This window comes from Octodon degus, unplaced genomic scaffold (genome assembly GCF_000260255.1).
Source record: "Octodon degus isolate 3935 unplaced genomic scaffold, OctDeg1.0 scaffold00029, whole genome shotgun sequence".
NCBI classification, from domain to species: domain Eukaryota; kingdom Metazoa; phylum Chordata; class Mammalia; order Rodentia; family Octodontidae; genus Octodon; species Octodon degus.
In genome coordinates this window covers 2,809,763-2,828,147 of record NW_004524605.1, presented here as the reverse complement: position 1 = coordinate 2,828,147, position 18,385 = coordinate 2,809,763, and the positions used below count along the sequence as shown (strand labels likewise).

The following is an 18,385-nucleotide window of genomic DNA, read 5'->3' as shown; positions in this document are numbered from 1 at the left end:
TCTAATGAAAAGAATGGAGCTCACAATGATGCTTCCTATGTAGACTCACTTAACTGTGCTCAGCGGTTACACTCCGCCAAGTGGCTGGCAACGGGGGAGGGTGCCCAGGACAGGAGCTGGAATACACAGGAACTGTGTGCACTACCCCTCAGTTTTGCTGTGGTGCTGGGCGTGGTGGTGCACACCCGTAGCCCCAGCACTCTGGAGGGGATCCTGTGAGTGTGAGGCAGCTCGGGCTACACAGTGAGTTTAAGGTCAGCCAATTATAAAGCAACAGTGTGTTTCAACAAATAGAAAGACCCCCACAAACAAATCAACTTTGCTGTCCCCTTAAAACTGCTCTTTACAAAAATAAGATAAAATATTTAAAGCAACAAAATAGGCCAGGCTGCACTCTTCTGAGGACTTGTGTCTCCGTGGGGCCTTCCCCAGTAAGGTGTCCAGGGCTCTACCTTGGGGCTGGGTCCTCAATTCAATGATAAGATGTTACAGGTAGAGAGTCTGACACAGACAGTGGGCCTCGAACCCGGGACCTAGTCAAGGCTAGCAAAGCAAACACCTGCTGCTCCTGGCAGAGGCCTGTAACCGTAGCACTAATGCAACGGGGTGGGGAGGACTGCAAGTCTGCGTGGTCCCTCTTAGCTCGAACAGCTCAGAGTTTGCAACCTAGGACACTACCATCCGCACCATCAGTCCTTTCAGGAGCACGCAAGGGCACTGCCTCCCCAAGAGCAGTCCATGACCCTTAGCTGGTGCACGGCCAGCCCATGGCTGGGCAGGCTCTCCTCCTGGCATGGGCAGGCCTGCAGCACAGCCTGCAGACTTTGTGTCCCTGTGTCCTCCCACTCTTCTCTCTGCTGAGTCACCTACAGCCCCAGCCCCACTCCTTCTGTGATCTGGACTACTCAGCACCTGTCAGACACCTGTGCCAGAACTCAGCAGGGACATCAGGGTCTCACACAGTACTGACAAGCACCACAGGGCAGCCGGCTGAGCCAGCACTGGGCTGCATCCCGACACACGTTACCTAATTTTCTTCTTACCACACAGAGATGAAAAGTATTATCTCTGCTTCCCAATGGGGCAACTTATCTCCCTCCCAAAATAGTATAATCTCTGTTTTTCAGAAAGATTAGGTCATCTGCCCAAGGACACGCAGATGGGCGGCAGGACCAGCGATTCAGGCCCCACCTGTTGAACTCCAACTTGGCACCCTTCCCACTGCCTGCACCGCCCAGCGCGCCGGAGGCTGAAGCTCGAAGCCTCCAGAGCAGGCTTTATATGCCTCTGATTGTATGTGTCCAGGGTGGACTCTGGCCCCGATCACCTGCCGTCACCTGGGCTTAGCAACCCAGCTGTGAGGATGCTTGGCGCCCAGCCTGTCGTGGGCTCGCCCAATCCCAAGGGGAGCTGGGGACTCTTAACTAGCTGTGTCCAGTGAGCCAAGAACTCCTGCGGAGCTGCACAGGGGCAGCAACGGTGCTCTCAGTTCTGCCTCCACTGCCCTGTCCTGGTCGCTGGGGTTCTAGGAATACACAGCAAGAGGCTCCTGGAGCTTCAGAACCTCGAGGCTTCTTCTGGAGCCCACCAGCCTTTGTTCCCCATCCTGTCCCTCAGGCCAGGCTTCCACAAACACCCCCCACCCACACCACCTACTGGACAGACAGCTGCTCCTGGGGCCGACAGCACCCAGGTGTGGTCTGCAGCCAGACTGGAGTGTCCTCAGCCCACTGCCCTGGTATCTCGCTTCTGTGAAGAGCTCCTGTGTGACATGTTTTTCTTAGAGCTGGCTCATCTACAGTGTAGCCAATGTGGTCAAGACGAGGTCCCCAAGGCCACATAGTGGTGAGGTGCACAGCAACCAAAGGCTAGGGTGACTGGGGCATGGACTCAAGGGACTGTGGGACCCCAGTACCCCCTTTTCCTTGCCTCCTGGCTGATCGGGGGGGGTGATTCTGATTCCTGAGGCACAGCCTGCCCACAGTCCCAGGCATCAGGGCTGACGGATCCTGAACCTTCTCATGATGAGTTACACAGCTCAGACGCTCCTAGTGAGGGGACCTGGGGGCCATGGTATGTGCACTGCTGTCTGCGGCTGTGTGCACCTGAGTGCTGTAGTGAGAGGTGCTTGCTGACCAGCTGGGTCACCTCCTACCCAGGCATCCAGAGCTCATTCCATCAGCACACACAATGGTTACACAAAAATGCACACTGCCACATGATCCACAGCAGCAGTTGTGTTCTAAGGTTGACCGAGAGGGACGAATTAAGTAAACCAGGATGCAGTCACTTATAGACAGTGTACTGCCAGCCATGGGAAGTCAGGGATAAACTGCTTTTGTAAGGACCAGAAAAATGCTCATAAAATAAAGAGCAAAGTGCAGATCAGAAGGTGTAACAAGAGATTATTATTAAAAACAAATCACATAACTGCGTATGCAAAATCATGAATGTACCCAGAAAAAAGCCTAGAAACACAGAGGGGTTTTTCTATAGAAAAACCTAGCAGAGGAGCTGAAATCAAAAGAGACTTATTTGACCCATAATATTTTAACTCTTTTTTTTTTGTGGAACCGGGGATTGAACTCAGGCCCTTGCACTTGCCAGGGAAGCGCTTATTCCACTGAACCATCTCCCCGGCCCCAGTATTTTAACTCTTTATGTGAGAAATCTAGCCCTACTCTTATACAATTTAAATGTGTTTTGTTTTGTTTTGTTTTGTTGGTGGAACTGGGGATTGAACTCAGGACCTTGCGCTTGCCAGGGAAGCACTTATTCCACTGAGCCATCTCCCTGGCCCCTTAAATGTTAATTTTTATATTTGGTAGGGACAGCAGAAGCAGAGAAAAAGGAAACAGAAGGCAGGTTCACTTTATACTCTTTGTATTGCTTGAGTTTTCTGTTGTTGCTTTTTCCCTAATGGGCATATGTCATTCCATAATTTTTTGTTTTTTTAAATTTTATTTGTGTGTGTGTGTGTGTGTGTGTGTGTGTGGCCAGCTCAGCCCATCAGGGGGCGGGGCTGGCTGGCATGTGGTGCTGGGGGATTGAACCGCGGTCCCTGTGCTTTGCTAAGCTTGTTCTAAGGAGGTGCTTTAAACCACTGAGCCATCTCACCAGCCCCTTTAATTTGTTTTTTGAGTCAAGGTCTCACTATGTAGTTCGGGCTGACCTTGAACTCACTATGTAGCCCAGGCTGGCCTCAAACTCACAGCAATTCTCCCACCTCAGCCTTCCAAATGCTGGGATTACAGGTGTGCAATACCATACCTGGCTATTCTGTAACTTTTAAAAGGAAGATTTAAAAATATTTTTTAAAAAAGTCTAAGTGGTGTGGCAAGGCTAGAACCACAGGCAGGGCCCATGTCCTGGCTCCAATGTGGCCGGCATTACTACTGTGTGCAAAGACCAGGCTGCGCTGCAGGAACTTAGTAAAAATGGGAGAAAAGCCTAAGGATGAGTTTTCTAGATAAGGAATTCAGTGCTTGGACAGGTGGCAGCTGCAATGGACAGATTCATCTGGAGCCCAGAAAGGATTTGGCTTCAGAAACTTGGAGTGACCCAGGAGAGCATAGAAACACAGAAGTACATCAGCTGGGAACAAGTGTCCCAAGTGGCTCCCTGTGCCCTGCCATGAACGCTACTGGCAGGACACTATGCCATGGCACAAAGCCCAGAGGCACAAGACCTGACCCACAGTCCTCAGAAGCAAAGCAGAACCCAGCCTCTCTCCCACTCCTGGCTCCAGTCCTGTGCTCCCCTATTACAAAGGGCCTCGAGGAGCCGCTAAGGGAACCGATAAAGCTCCCCACTCGTCTCACTGCAAAGCAGGTGGCACAGAGGGAGCTCAGCCAGCCTCAGGACGGGTGTACAGCTCAGCAGTGTGGCCTCTGCCCAGCATGGGAGCCCATAGCTATGTCCAATCCCCAGCAATGTAAAAAGAAAAAAGCGGGGTGAGGGGCGGTCTTCCAGCCTTCTGTCCCCAACATGCCAGAAGGGTAATCCAGACCTGTAACTCCTCTCTTCTAAAATGAAGACTAATTTTTTACAATTCCTCTTATAGCAAATAGGATGGAAAGAAGACTGGAATCAGGCCTGGCTCTGCTCCCTCCTCAGATGACCTGAACAGGTCTCACTGCACCTATTTCCTGCTCTGGAAATGTGTGGACCAGGTCAGAGGCAGAGCAGTCTGTAAACCTTAGTGCACTCCTCAAACAAGCACCACAACGTCTAAGGAGGGGTGAGGAAGGGAGAGGCTGGACAGGGGAGGGTGCTCCAATAAAAGCCAGGAAGACCTATTCAAAAGCAAAGGGCTAGTAGCAGCACACCTGTAATTCCAGCTGAGGCAAGAGGACTGCTGCAAGTTCAAGGCCATCCTAAACTACACAGTGAGAGCCTCCCACACACACACCCAGAAAACAATGAAACCAAACAAAAAAGCTACAAAATGTTGATTCCATATCAAGGAATGCTATGCAGCAGTGAAAATTAAATTAGAGCTATACCTATAAACATGGATCAGTTTCTCTGATATAACATTAAGTAAAACAAGCAATTGTTTTGTGCGAATAGAGAAGGTATGATAGCATTTAAACAATATTTTACGATACAAAACAATGCTACTTATTGTTTAGAAATACACACATCTATAAGGAAACAAAAACAAAATATATAAGAATGATAGACTAAATTCAGAACACCTTCTCTGAGAAGGCAGAGGGAATGATCACAAGAACTTGGGAGTGTAGACTTCCAAGCAGGCAGAACTGCTCTGTGTCTGGAAAGCCACTTAGCTCTTCCTCTGTCAGCACCACAGCTCACAGGGGAAGCGTCTGCACTGCGCAGGCACAGGGGTGGGTGAGCATGCCCAGGCTCCTGACCACCACCAAGGCCAGCCCAGTCAGCAGCGCAGTGAGCCTGCAGGTCAAGGGGAGCTCACTGACCCCCATACCTGCCTTAAAAATACTAGCTCCATGGGCTGGGGAGATGGCTCAGTGGAATAAGCACTTCCCTGGCAAGTGCAAGGCCCTGAGTTCAATCCCTGGTTCCACAAAAAAAAAAAAAAAAAAGAAATACTAGCTCCAGCCTCTAATCAGGACTCCGTGGCAACAGGATCCACTGCACCCACCCCTACCCACTGTCAGGCTGCCGGGTGCTACAGGACTGGGCTCTGCTGCTGTCCTCTGTTCCATGTAGAACAGTGATCATCCCAGGAGGGTCATGGGAAGAACATTGAGCACTTCCTGCAAGGACCTTGGTGACCAGTGTGTGTCTCTGGGGATTGCACCCGCACCCCCCCAGAACAGGGGAGCTGTTCCTTGCCTCTAGTGACTTTCTCTGCAACTCTCCCAAGAGCTGGAGACCCTGCCTGGGCAGATGGCTGAAGGGGCCAGCACGGGTGCTGGGAGGGACACAGAAAGGCCCAGTCCAGGAATCAGAAAGTCAGGGCCTGCTGGGGCCAATGAGAGGGCAGCCCAGTTTTGCCTTAGCGCTTTTTCAAGGGCCAGGAAAAATGCTAGCCCTCCCCCTAGGCCTTCATTTTATAGCTGGAAAACCAAAGGCAGCAACAGGCAAAGTCTTGGCCTGGCTTTCACAGCTAGAAGTGACCAAAAACTGAGCTGGTCTTTTGTTTGTTTTTGCCGTTACCGGGGATTGAACTCAAGACCTTGCGCTTGCCAGGCAAGTGCTTATTCTACTGAGCTATCTCCCTGGCCCCTGAGCTGGTCTTGTGTTGCGCCCTACCACTCTCATCACATCTCTTGCCCCAAGTGGTCAGGCGAGCAATGAGCTGAACACAGAAGGTAGCAAAAGGCCAGCTGGGCCAAGGTAGACTAACAAACAGTCTGTAACAGTGTTGGAGGGCCCAGCGAGGGAGGGCCGCACGTTTGCCCAGCACCTTGAGCAGAACTTCACTCCAAACACTTCTTCCAGCGTCAGGGATATACACAGGAAGACTGAAGGGCTCCCTGCCCTCACCCTTATATTCCAAGGAAAGAGAGCACAATACTGTGCCAGTCAATAAGTTCTGTAGAATCCTCTCATTCACAAATTTATTTCACAACATGAGAAATACATGAAAAAATAAAACAGTAACATGACAGAAACTGAAAAAGGGGGCCACTTTGAATGGAAGGTCAAGGAAGGCCCCTGAGGAGGTGACAGCTGAGCTGAAACTTGACAGATAAGGAAAAACCAGCACCAGGAGGAGAAAGGTGTTCCAGGCAGAAGGAAGACCATGAGGTGAGCATGAACCAGCCAGCAAGAAGACCATGATTGGTCTTGATTAGCTGTGAGGGTGTGGCTAGTGCACAGCAAAGTAGTCAGGGAGGGATGGAGGCTGCCAGACAGCCTCCCACAGGGGCGCTGTTCTCAAATCAGGTCGGCTGACCCAAGCAGGACATCCAGGACTCAAGTCACAGGCAGAGCTGGGGTAAGGGTATGAGTCAGACCCCACGACCTTCTGGTCCCCAAAGGATCCAGTGTGGGCATCCAGGAGCAAGTACCAACCCTCAGTCACACCATGCACACACCTACAGAACACAGTGGGCAGGGAAAACATAGCCACCATGTGTGCAGAACACAGGACACGCCCACCTTAGCTTCCACAGGGCAACAACAGGAGGCTTCCCTGCAGGGCTCACCATCAGTAGTCTTGGTCAGTGAAAGGTACAGGGCCCAAGGCTCCAGGCCTACTAGTCCTGGGCAAGCCCTCATCTCTCTGGGCCTTAGTTTCTCATCTGAAATTGAGACTACAGAGGCATGACTTAAATAAGACACCAAATACACAGCACTGCCTGGCACCTGGCCACAGATGTAAGTAAATGATAGTGTCATCACCCATTTCTTTCCTGCATCCATTTGCTCTGCTGCAAAACCGATATGCCTGTAATCCCAGCGCTGGGGAGGAGGCTGAGTCAGGAGGATCACAAGTGGTCCGATTTGGGGGTGTGTTTTTGTTTTTGTTTTGCTGGCTCAGGATGCCTTGAGGGCAGGTCTGGGAAGGCTTGAGGATCTGGGGATGGAACCACAGCATCCTGATTGCTTTGTTTAAGCAGTCCCTTAAACAACTGAGCTAAAGGGCAGGCCCCCTAAAAAGTTCAGAAGTGGTTTGTTTTGTTTTGTTTTGCCCAGGAGGATCATTGTGAGCCTGGGCTACAACACAAAGTGAGAATGAGGCCAGCCTGAACTGCATAGTAAGACCCTGTCTCAAAAAGACAAAAAAGGGGCTGGGGAGAAGGCTCAGTAGAATATAGTGCTTCCCTGGCAAGCGCAAGGACCTGAGTTCAATCCCCGGTTCCGCAAAAAAAAAAAAAAAAAAAAAGAAATAAAGAAAAGAAAAGACCGAACAAACAGTAGAACAATATCACTGGGTTACTGGACGTCTGAACTACTAAATACCTAACCTTTCTGATACAACATCCAGTATCAGGAATCCAAAACAATGTATCCCCCCTCCAGAATCTCTTTTTCTGACCACTCAGTCAGAGCCGAATTTCCCTCTACCACACCCTGTTTGGAAAATGAGTAAGAGTTGATTAAATCCTGTTGTGACGTTACATCGAAATAAAACTGATGCATTAGGAATCTACACATTTCCCTGCACCGTCATTCTGCAAGGGGGTGGGGATGGATGCTGCCGGCACTTCTGCATCATCAATGAAAGCCCCTCCCTCCCCTTACCAGTTTCTCACCCTGCTGCACAAAATTCCCATGCACTCCTGCACACACGATTAACGTAGAATAAAATTATCTCCAGGCGCACAGTCACACACACCAACGTCCTCCCTGCAAAACTCGCACCACCAAAAGCCCTACTGGAAACGTACTGCAGCCAGCCACCCCGCACCTGCTTTTAAGCCTGTGTTCCCAACAGTATGTTCAACACAAACACAAACACAAACACAAACACAAACACAAACAGTATGCCAGGCCCTCCCTCTGGAGCTACTCGGTTGAGTTCGAACCCCGACTGCAGCTCACTTTGCCGTAGGAACTGAACCTCCAAGAGCCTTTGTTTGCTAAACTCTAAGATGACGCAAAGAACGTTCACATTTTGTGCAAACACAACCAGTAACTGAGTTTAACCTAATAAAGCGGTTAGAGCCACAAATGGGACCGCCCAGTAGGAGTTACTATTATTTTCTTCAACCTTCGGTGCGCACACTGCTTGCAAAACTTTACGAAACTACTGACGCGTTGCGTATAACCGTCCCCGCCCCGCGACAACTCCGGGCCCCCAGCCCGCCGCCCCCCGAGGAGCCTGCGCGCGCCGTTAGTGCGCACGCGCGCTCCCCACCACGCGCGGCGGGGGGCGGGAGGGGGCGAGAACCAACGGCTCGCCCGGCCTCCCGGAGACGACCAACGGGCCCTGGCCCCGGGGCTCGCCACCTTCCCGGGCCCAGCCTCCCCGTCGCGCCCGGCACCGCGGCCCTCAGAGACCCTCGCCCCGGCCTCCCTGGTTTTCCCCTCCGGCCCGTCCCGGCAGCGGCCCGGCCGGCTTACTTGGAGCGAAGGGTCAGGGGAGAACTGGGCAGCGTCCCAGGCCGAGTCCTTTCCCACAGCAATGTAGCCGCGCCGAGGAAGGGGGAGCGGCGCAGGACGAGGAAGTGCGGCCAGGCAGCCCCACCTCCGGGAAAGTCCCCGCTGACGGACGGGCCGCTCACCCAATCGCGCCGCGCGCTTCGGCTGGGGGGCTGCGGGGGGCGGGGCCGAGCGAGGTAAACAGCGGCCGCTGGGGCCGGACTGTCAGCGAGCCGAGCCCAGCCGAGTCCAGCCGAGTCCAGCCGAGCCGAGCTAGCCAGCCGGGTGGGCGGGGTCGAGACTGCTCTGTTGTGTCCTGGAACAGCGGTGCCTGCTGGCCCCCGCAGCTGCTTTGCACCCGATACCCCGGAGTTGCAGGGCGGAGGCGAGCTGCAGGGCCTCGACGCCTTCCCTCAGTGGGGGGGACTCACTGACACGGTGGCGTCGAGCCGGGCGGAGGGGTCTGGACCACCGGGTTCCGTTCCTGCCGGAAGACCGTGCAGATGCCCCCCCTGCTACCCAACCCCATCTCCCACACACACACACTTACTGCCCCAGGCTTTGTAAGCGCTGTGTAGGTCACTTCATTCACGTGGTTAACTCGTTACAAAACGCAAAATGCAACTTCAAAAGTTAGATTTTTTTTTTTTTTTTCTTTAGAGACAATGGCTACTTCTATGTGGCCCAGGGTGTGAAGGGCTGCCCCACCTCCTCTCAGCCCAGAGGCAGCACCAGAATGCCAAGATGACAAGCCCACTGCATACCTTTGGGCCAAGGAGGGAGAAGTCTGGGCCTAGGAAGGACGGAACAAGCCTAGCTAGCCCTGTCTGTTCTTGGGTCGCCGGCACCTGTGCAGGGGAGATGGCGATTCCATCTCCACCGGATCTGCAGCCTAACTTACTGCTAGCAACTGTATGGTGAGTTTTGGGGACCTCAGTACCAGGCTGAACCAAGACTGAACCCCAGGTGGGCAAATCTGGAAGGCACCTGCTATCCTGTCTACCTAGGGAATACATAAACCCAAGAGCCCCAGGATTTCCTGGGCTGGTGAGGAGCAGTATAGTAACTTGCAGTAAGCCTGGGAACACTTGGTCATTTGGGGGCGAGGAGTTTAGCTCAGTGGAGTAGCACCTGCCTGGCAAGCATGCAGTCCTGAGTTTCATTCCTGGTACCCCACCAAAAAAAAAAAAAAAAAATTACAAAAGAAAGAAAAACCTGACTTTGGAATAAAGGACTATTTGTTAGACTAGTTAAATATAGCTTTGTGAAAAACCTGTGGGAAGAGGCCCATATCGCTGGACTTGTTGAAAACTTGGTCACCAATGGGTGCTCATCTTCAGAAATGCTTAGGGGCTGTTTCACACATGTCCTCTCTTACAGAAGGGACACCAGGCCCCTCAGTCCCCTGTGACTGGCTTTGAACAGACATGTGTTCTTGAACACGGACGGAAGAGTGTGCCCGAGCTGGAGATTTTCCTGTACAGTTTAGAACAACATCAGGTGCTCAGGTACTTCAAAGGTGTTATAAAGTTTATGAAAACAGTATTCTTTTCAGTTATGAAAAGAATTTGATACACTTTAATCAAGAATGGAGGGGCTGGGGAGATGGCTCAGTAGGATAAGCGCTTGATTGGCAAACGCAAGGATCTGAGTTCAATCCCCAGTTCCACCAAAAAAAAAAAAAAAAGAATGGAGGAAGGTGGGGCTGGTGAGATGGCTCAGTGGTCTAAAGCACCTACTTAGAACAAGCTTAGCTTAGCAAAGCACAGGGAGGACAGTTCAAGGCTCTAAATCTTTGTTTGCTTCTTGCTTCTCCCCTGTGCTTCTCAATTTACCGCTTTTTGGGATGTTCACTTCCTAAACGCAACCCAAAACTTCATGCTTATCCACTGTAAAAATGGAATTTTCTTAAAAATGAAGAGTCAGAGCTGGGGGTGCAGCTCCGTGGTAGGGCACTTGCCTAGCACTTGCCTACCTGGGCTTCCATCCCCAGCAATGGAAAAATGACATCCCCAGTATTTTGCTTTGTTTTCTACACTATGTTGGTTGTTTTTGTGAAATGATGACTTGGGAGAGCTGGCACTTCCGTCCCTCAGAGTACCAGACGACTCCTTGTGGCCCTGGAGAACGTTTGAGCTCCACATATAAGCATGATTTTTTTCTAGCTTTGTTTTGTTTGTGATTCTGGGGATTGAACCCCATGCCTTCCCACTGAGCTACACCCACAAACCCTTTTTTGTCTTTGTCTTCTGAGATAGGATCATTAAGTTACTAAACTGTCCAGGCTAGGCCTGAGCTCACAGTCCTGCCTCGGCTTTCCAGTGTTGGAATGCATTGGTGCCCACCGAGCCCAGCCTGGGGTGCCTTTGCTTAGTGTTACGATGAGGAAACTCATCTGCCCAGAGTCATAGTTGTCCCCACTCTCCTACCCTTTTAAATCGTGATAGTGGGAGCCATTGGTCGCAGTCCCCTGCTTCACAGGTAGATGAACTGAGGCCTCTAGAAAAGGACGCTGCAAACCAAGCCTAGCAACAACTGATGCATAAGGAAGCGCCCTCACTCCCAGACTGTGTCCTCTGCCCACAGCACCTGCATCCTCTCAGGGTTTTTCTCTCATTTTTACAGAAATTTGCTCAAGAGCTAGGCATGGTGTTGCATGCTTTTAATCCCAGGGTTTGGGAGGCTGAGGCAGGAAGATGGCCTTGAGTTTGAGGCCAGCCTGTGATAGACAGGGAGACTCTCCAACAAAACAAAAACCAGAAATTGCTCTGCACTATCTTGAATGCAGGCTGTGGACCACGTGGGATCGCAGCGCCTATGCAGTCGCTTACTACCTGGTGTCCTCTGAGCCTGAGGGTCCTTTCTAGAAAATGAGCAAGATGGACCTGCCCCTCAGGTGATCCTAGGGATGAATGAGATCCTACAAACAAAGGCGGGGCTCACGGAAGCTCAGCCCAGAGGAGGCGTCTGAGAAAAGAGAGTGGTGCAGAGGTGTGGCTGCATGTGTTGAGTCAAACTGCACTGTTAACCCGGTATTGCAACCCCCACAGATCCCTCACACCCACGTCTTCTCAGGGCGGGGAGGAGATGGCAGCCGGGCTCCCCAGTCTGCCCCCTGCCCCAGCCTACCAGGGGATTTCCAAGTCAGGAAGCTGGCCTGGTGCTGAGGCTGAGTGACTCAGGCAGGTGGCAGCGTCTTGCTCTTCCAGAGTGACAACAAGCAGCGTGCAGAGCCCCACCTAGAGCACTCAGGTGCCAGTGTTTTATTTTGCTTTGTTGTGGAGCATGCAGCTTCCCAATTGTTCTGCCCCTCCCTCCTCCTCCACCATCTCTGCCAGAATGGTTCTGAATACATATTTGAAGGAAATAAAAATATACTCCCAAATCCATTCATAACTGACATAGCTCTAACTAAGCACCAGAAGAGAGGCAGAGGTTACGTGTTAAAAGCATTAAAAGGCAGCATGGAGCATCTGCTGTGTACCGGGCCTGCCCTTTCACACAGTCTACCTCCCGGCCAGCCTGGGAGGTGAGCACCAACAGACCCATTTCACAGAGGAGATGGCTTTGTGATGGCAGGCGCATGCCAGAGCACGGGCACCCACGGCGTACACTCATGAGGCTGCCAGGTGTTACGCTGGGATGTCTTGGCACCTAGCAAGACACGGAACACAGAGTGCCCCCACTTGAAAGGGTCTCTATGCATGCCTGAGCCCTTAGCACACACCTGTGAACCCAGCACGTACCAGGCAGAGGCCAGGAGGCTTGCGAGTTTGAGGCCAGTCTAAGCTACATACATTTTTTTTGGTCTTTAAAAAAAGAGAAAGGAGGGGCCAGGGAGATAGCTCAGTGGAATAAGAGCTTCCCTGGCAAGCGCAAGGGCCTGAGTTCAATCCCCGGTTCTGAAAAAAAAAAAAAAAAAAGGAGTAATGAGAGCTAAAGAAAGAATCTTACTCAAGATAAATGACAAATTTTGCAACAGAGATGTCAACAATAAAGAGAAGATCAAATCCAGCCTTATCCTTGTAGGAATGCAGCCACGGCGAGGGCCACAGAGGACCAGGACTTGGACGAGCCCTTACAGAATTTGTGACCAGTTTTCAGGACTACAATTGCCAATCAGCTGCTGATGGGAAAGGGGGATTTTAAACCAAAAGGGCCTGTGCCTTGCTCTGTCAGGAGGTGTGAACCGTGTACCCCGGGCCTTGGCTGGGGTGAATGGAGCTATTGGGGGGCAATGAGTAAAGCTGGAAGACAGCAGGTCAGCGTTCCCCTTGGATCCATAGGTAAATGTAACCCAGGAGGGTAAAGCCCTGCAGTGGCTTCTAGGTACTTTTTGGTGTTGGGTGTATGAATATCAAAGAGAGAAGTGAGTGATTGTTAAATGAGGCGAAGCATATCACCCACATGATATTGACTGAAATGAGGCTGGCTGATTGTGACTTTTTAATGTAAGAAATTTTTAAAAAACAGATACATCACCAATGTCTATGGTCCCAGCATCCCTTTCTTAGCCTAAGAGACATTTTAAGATTCTCTCTACCAACCTCTGTGAGAGGACAGCCAGATATCTCTAACTCCTCATTCATTCAGTATCTAAAAGCAAATACGAGACAACCTGTCCCTTTCCCAAGAGACAAGTCAAGCAGGTCTGAAGGCCTGGGCTCAGGAGTCATTAAATCCTGCCCTGCCACCTGCAGGTCTGTGCCTCAGTTTCTTCATCAATGCCACATTCACCAGACAGTAAGGATTAAGTGGCACAGGGCCAGGTGGGGTGGGAATTATGCAGTTAGCCCTAGGAGGCTGATGGAGTGGTTACCTTTCCCTAGGAGGACCCCAGGGCCCAAGCTGGGGGGAGGGCTGCTTTCCCTCCAGGCAAGCTCCTGTTTCTCCATCCCCATGTTCCTGGCCTACCTACTACTTCTCATAGTCTAGAACACCAGCCTCCTGGAGAACAGGGCTCTGAGGTCCCGCCCCCCCACGAGTCCTGGGTCTCCCCTGTTCCAGCCTCTCTCCCTCCGAGTCTATACGGGGAGTCACACTGGATTTGGGCTGTGATCCCAGCTTGCCCTCATCTTCCTGGAAGCGAGAAGAGCTCAGCCACCCACACCCTGGTGTTTCCTAATCCTGAGAAGCCCACCCAGGGCTCCAGAGCAGCCCCTTTTGGTCCTGTCCCCTGGTCGCCTTAGGGCTGCTCTTGCCTGCTCAGGCTTCCTCATTTGCCCTCTGAGCCACTGTCCTTCTAAAATGGCCTAAGTTCCTTGCTCCGCCTGGCTTGGGACTTCCCTGGTCCATTCTCTGATCAGCTGTGAAACAGTGTGTTCCGTCCGTGATCAGAGGAGGAGCCATGAACACTGGGCTGGCCTGGGGCCTCAGGCTCCCTGTGAAAGGTCCACCCTCAGGAAGGTCAGGGACCCACCAAGCAGGCAGGACAGAGGGGAGGGACCATCTGCCCTGGGCTAAGGAAAGTCCCAGGAGGCCTGACAGTGCCTAGTGCCCGCAGCTGCAGCCTGCAGAACTCCTGTCCACACGCAGACACCTGTCTGTTCATCCAGGGGGTCCACACAGACTCTCACACCCAAATGAGCCCGCAAACACGCACTCGCAGGGATCCACACACATCCTCTTCTGGGTACTTTCCAACACAGATACGCCTCACTCCACACACGCGCGAGCTCGTTCACACTTGCACACCTCCTCCTTGGGGGCTGGGAGGGGGGAGATAAGGCAGAGGCCCGCCTTTTTCTAGCCTTTGGAGAAGCTAGGAGTCTCAGGAAAAGAAAAGATTGGCCATGAAGGCAGGGCACAAAGAGGGGACAGGAAGAGGAAAGGAGAGATGGGGAGAGAAGTCAGAGGAGAAGGAGGCTAGGCCAGGAGCGGAGGCCCAGAGCCCAAGCCGGAGGGGCAGCACCAGCAGGGCAGGGCAGCGATGCACCTCAGCTGGCAGGGAGTGGCCAGACAGCCGTACATACAGGTGGGGGCCCCGGCGACTGCGCATCCTTAGAGGAACATCCCTGGCCTGGTCCATGGGCCTCTGGCCTGGGCTACTCACCTGGGAAGGGCAGGAAGTTCCCAGGACTGCGACCTCACTGTGCTTTGCAGGAAGGAGGGCTGGGTGGCTGACTTGGACAGGAGGGGATTTCCCAGCCCAGGCACCACCAGGGAGGAGCCGGCCCCGGCTCCACAGCCCCCAAGGCCACTCTGAGGCCTCCTCCGCCCTCCACCCTGCTGTCTGCCTCCATCTGTCACTCCCCAGGCCAGCTGTCACTTGCTGTGAATTCCAGGACATGGAGCAGCTCTGGGGCGTAGCTGGAGGCCTGGTTCTTGGGCTGCAGGGATGGGCAGGGCTGCCTGGATTCTCCTGGGTCCTCGGTTTCCTCCTCTGCCTGAGGTGGGCGATTCCAATGCTCAGAGCTGAGGAAACTGCCAGATGTTTGGCCCCTCCTGCTGCCTTGTCCCTGCTCCCTGAGGATCCTCCACAGGAAGGCTAGTTGCTCCTGCAGGCCTCACACTCGGCTTTGGGAGACCTGGAAACTGGGTGCGAGCTTCAGGAGACCATGGGCAGGTCCCTTCGGCTGAGCCCAGGCAGCCACCTCCCTTGGCCGGGCTTTTGACATCAGAATGCAATTAGAATCTGGGCTTGCAGACGTCATCTGGACCCTACTGACTAGAATCCTGGTCTCTGCTCGCCGTGCTCCATGAAGGTGGGGAGGGGGAAGGAGGAAGGAGTTCATCTGCCTGAGCCAGACTGGCTTTCTTTGATTTTTTTTTTTTTTTTTTTTTTTTTTTTTTGCCGAACCTAGGATTGAACTCAGGCCCTTGCGCTTGCCAGGCAGGCGCTTATTTTACTGAGCCATCTCCCCGGCCCCAGACTTTCTTTGAGACAGGATCTCACTCTGCAGTTCAGCCTGGCCTTGAACTCACAGCGATCTCCCGTCTCAGCCTCCTGAGTGCTGGGATTATAGGCCTAGGCCGCGTTCTTGATGTTGGCTGGACTTTCTTGATGTTCCTGGTTCTGGAGCGTCTTCCTTCTTCCAGCAATATGGCTGGCTGCTGATGACATGGGAAGGAGCCAACCTGACCCAGGTTCTGTCCATTCAAAGCCTGGAGATACTGAAGTAGCCGGCTCCATAGAGCAGCCATGACTGTTCATGGCTGTTTAGACATAAGCTAATTGTCATCCCATCCCTCCGAAGCACGCACGAGGTCCATTTCAAGTGCTCAGTAGCAGACCAGCAGAAGCTTCTGTTGGGCAGCATCGCGCTGCAGGCTATGAGAGGCTTTGGAACAGGCCTTTATTTCAATAAAGAGGTATAGACATATTTTGGCAGGAGAGATGCCAGGGACTATAGGAGCCAGGACAAAGGAGTGTGCCCAGGGAGGACTGGGGGCTCTGGGAAGTGACAGGTTATGGCCCTAGTAAGAATTGCTGAATTATGGTGGTGGTCTGATACGCCTGAAGCCCTTAAAGCAACAGCTCATTTTCCCAATGACCACTTCCTCCTCCTTCCCCACTCCAGCCCTGGGTACAACTTCCTCTGACCTTTCCCGCCCACAAGGGGAGCCTCCAATCAGCTCCTTACACGTCACTAAACCCGCCCCTCAAACTCCGCCCCTGGCAGACGTCCCTAAAGTCTCAGGCTCCCTGTCTCCGGTCAGAGGATCCGCCCATCTCCCTGCCCTGGTCCTCTCCGTGTGTTTAGAGTCAATAAAGGCTTCCCTCCCCCATTTCTGCTTCTCTGCTGCGCCGCCAGCACCGCCATCGCTATTGCCTCTGAAACCTATCAGGAAGCTTCCTGGAGGAAGTGACTTCTCAGTTGGGACCTGAACGTGTTGCAAGCAGCCAAGTTAGATAGAAATATTGTGGGCAGTCAGACAGGGCCAGGCCCTCAAGGAGAGAGGATGGGAGACAAGGTGACCTTGCAACTTGGAAGAGACAGACACTCCGGTATGGGCCAGACCTCAAGACAAAAGAGGAAACACAGCTGCATACTCCCCTAGGGATGGGCATCAGGGATTGATACTCTAAATAGGTATCAATCACCTCAAAAGAGCCCAAGTGAGTCGCTAGCCCGACCCCCAACAGGAAGAGACCCTGTCCCATATTCATGTCCACTTGCTACGCGACTCGCTTTCCCATTTAGTCCTGGGCTTAATTTTACCTAAGCAATGGTGCTTGTAATCTTCTTGGCTAACCATAGTTTTGTCCCACCCCACATCTACCTAAGCGAGTTCCCATGTTCTCTACCACCTTAGACCCGCCTTACTGCATGGTTCTCCTCTATAATAAAGTCCCTGGAAGAGACCGCTTCCTGGGGACTACCTACTTGGGGGCTCCCCTTCTGTCCTTCTCTCAGACAGGAGCTTTCTTTCCCCCTATAAATATATTCTGCTCTTACCTCCGATTGCTCCTAAAATTCCTTCTTCGGTTTTAGAGAACACAAACTCGCCCCAGGTACCTTTTAGGTTGGGGGATCAGTTTTTCTCCCTGTGTCATTCAGAGGTTACCTGTATCATTTCCACCACAGAACCGCTTTTTTAAAGGGCTGAAAGTGACCTGATTTTTTATTGGTACCAGGAATGGAACTCAGTACCCCGCTCTGGCCAAATAGGTGCTGTGCTGCTGAACTACATCCCCAGCCCAGTGTCCTGACATGAAGACAGAGAAAGGGGATTTGACTGATGAATGACATTGAAGCCTTGAGTCCACCAAGTGCCCCTCCCTGTTTTGTTGCTAGGCAGTTGCAAAGAACTGCCTGAGCAGCTGGAAGCTGGTAGGTATGAGAAAAATGAAGCACCAGCACCCATGTGCCTCTCTCTGCTGGTGGCCAGGCCCACTGGTCTCTGCTCACCCCTGCGACCTCAGCAGTGCCTTGCCCTTGGGGCTCACCCTGCCTCTGTGGGCATCAACTTCCTGCCTGCCTGGGACCCCCGGAGTGGTTGTGGTGGGAACAGGGCATCCCCGGGGATGATTCCATAAAGATTATGCTTGCTGGGTGTTTCGGCTGGCCTGTTTGGTCCTGGGCGGGGCCCTTCTCCACTGGCTGCACAATGGAACGACCTGGGGGGCTTCGTCAGCACGTGAATGCCGTGAGTGCCCAGGTCCCAGCCCAGGCCCACTGGATCAGACCCTGGGGGCGAGGCGCAGGCATGCGCGAGTGGACGACTCCCCAGGTGGCTCGAAAGTGTGAGCTGTGGCCAGGTCGCTGGCTGCCCTTTTCATGGATGGTTCTTTCTTTTTTTTAATGCTTGGTTCTAATGCAAGTGGTTGGGGGCCTGGCCCTAGCTCAGTTCTTTAAGTGGCTGCTTCCACAAAGCTGTCAGCCTCAGGTTGCTGTGGTTCGATCCCCACAACTCAAGCCAGCCAAAGCTGCCCTGAAGGCATTCGGAGCAAAAAAATATATATATATCCTTATTCTAATGCAGGTGGTGCAAAGACCTTGCTGCCTTTGGGCCCCCTTGGGCCTCCAGTTTATTTTTCTTTGTGTCCCAGGAAGGAAGGTGCCTTCTCAGAACAGGGGAAGACCACAATAGAGAACAGTGCCCCACCCCTCTTCTGTGTCCCAGAACATGAGACATGGTGAATGTAAAAGAAATGGTTAAAAGTTAAACAAAGTTACTAAGAAGAAATGGGATACGTGAAATTCTGCCAGTATTTGAAAACACAGGGCCAGCCAAATAGCTCAGCAGATTAAAGCACCTGCAAGCAGGCGCAGAGGCCAGGGGTTTGATCCCTGGGCCTGCCGTGAAGGCCCCTGCCCCAGGGCGCACTGAGATGGCAACTGAGACTGGGCGTGGTGGCGCACTGTGCCCGTAATCTCAGCTGTAGAACCTTCCCTAAAACACACACACACACACACACACA

The 18,385-nt window shown here is 52.6% G+C and overlaps 1 protein-coding gene across 7 annotated transcripts in view; it reads right to left on the bottom strand.

The window, feature by feature from the left end:
• Tnip1 (TNFAIP3 interacting protein 1) overlaps window positions 1-8,638 on the bottom strand; it is a 43,917-nt gene extending 35,279 nt beyond the window's left edge. For 4 of the 7 annotated variants that reach the window (XM_023713112.1, XM_023713113.1, XM_023713114.1 and 1 more), the window contains exon 1: window positions 8,503-8,636. The gene's annotated coding sequence lies outside the window, so the exon portion shown is untranslated. Of the gene's footprint in view, window positions 1-8,502 lie in introns of all 7 variants that reach the window. The other 3 variants (XM_023713115.1, XM_023713110.1, XM_023713116.1) reach the window with 2 other exon arrangements.
• Between the last annotated feature and the right edge of the window lie 9,747 nt (window positions 8,639-18,385).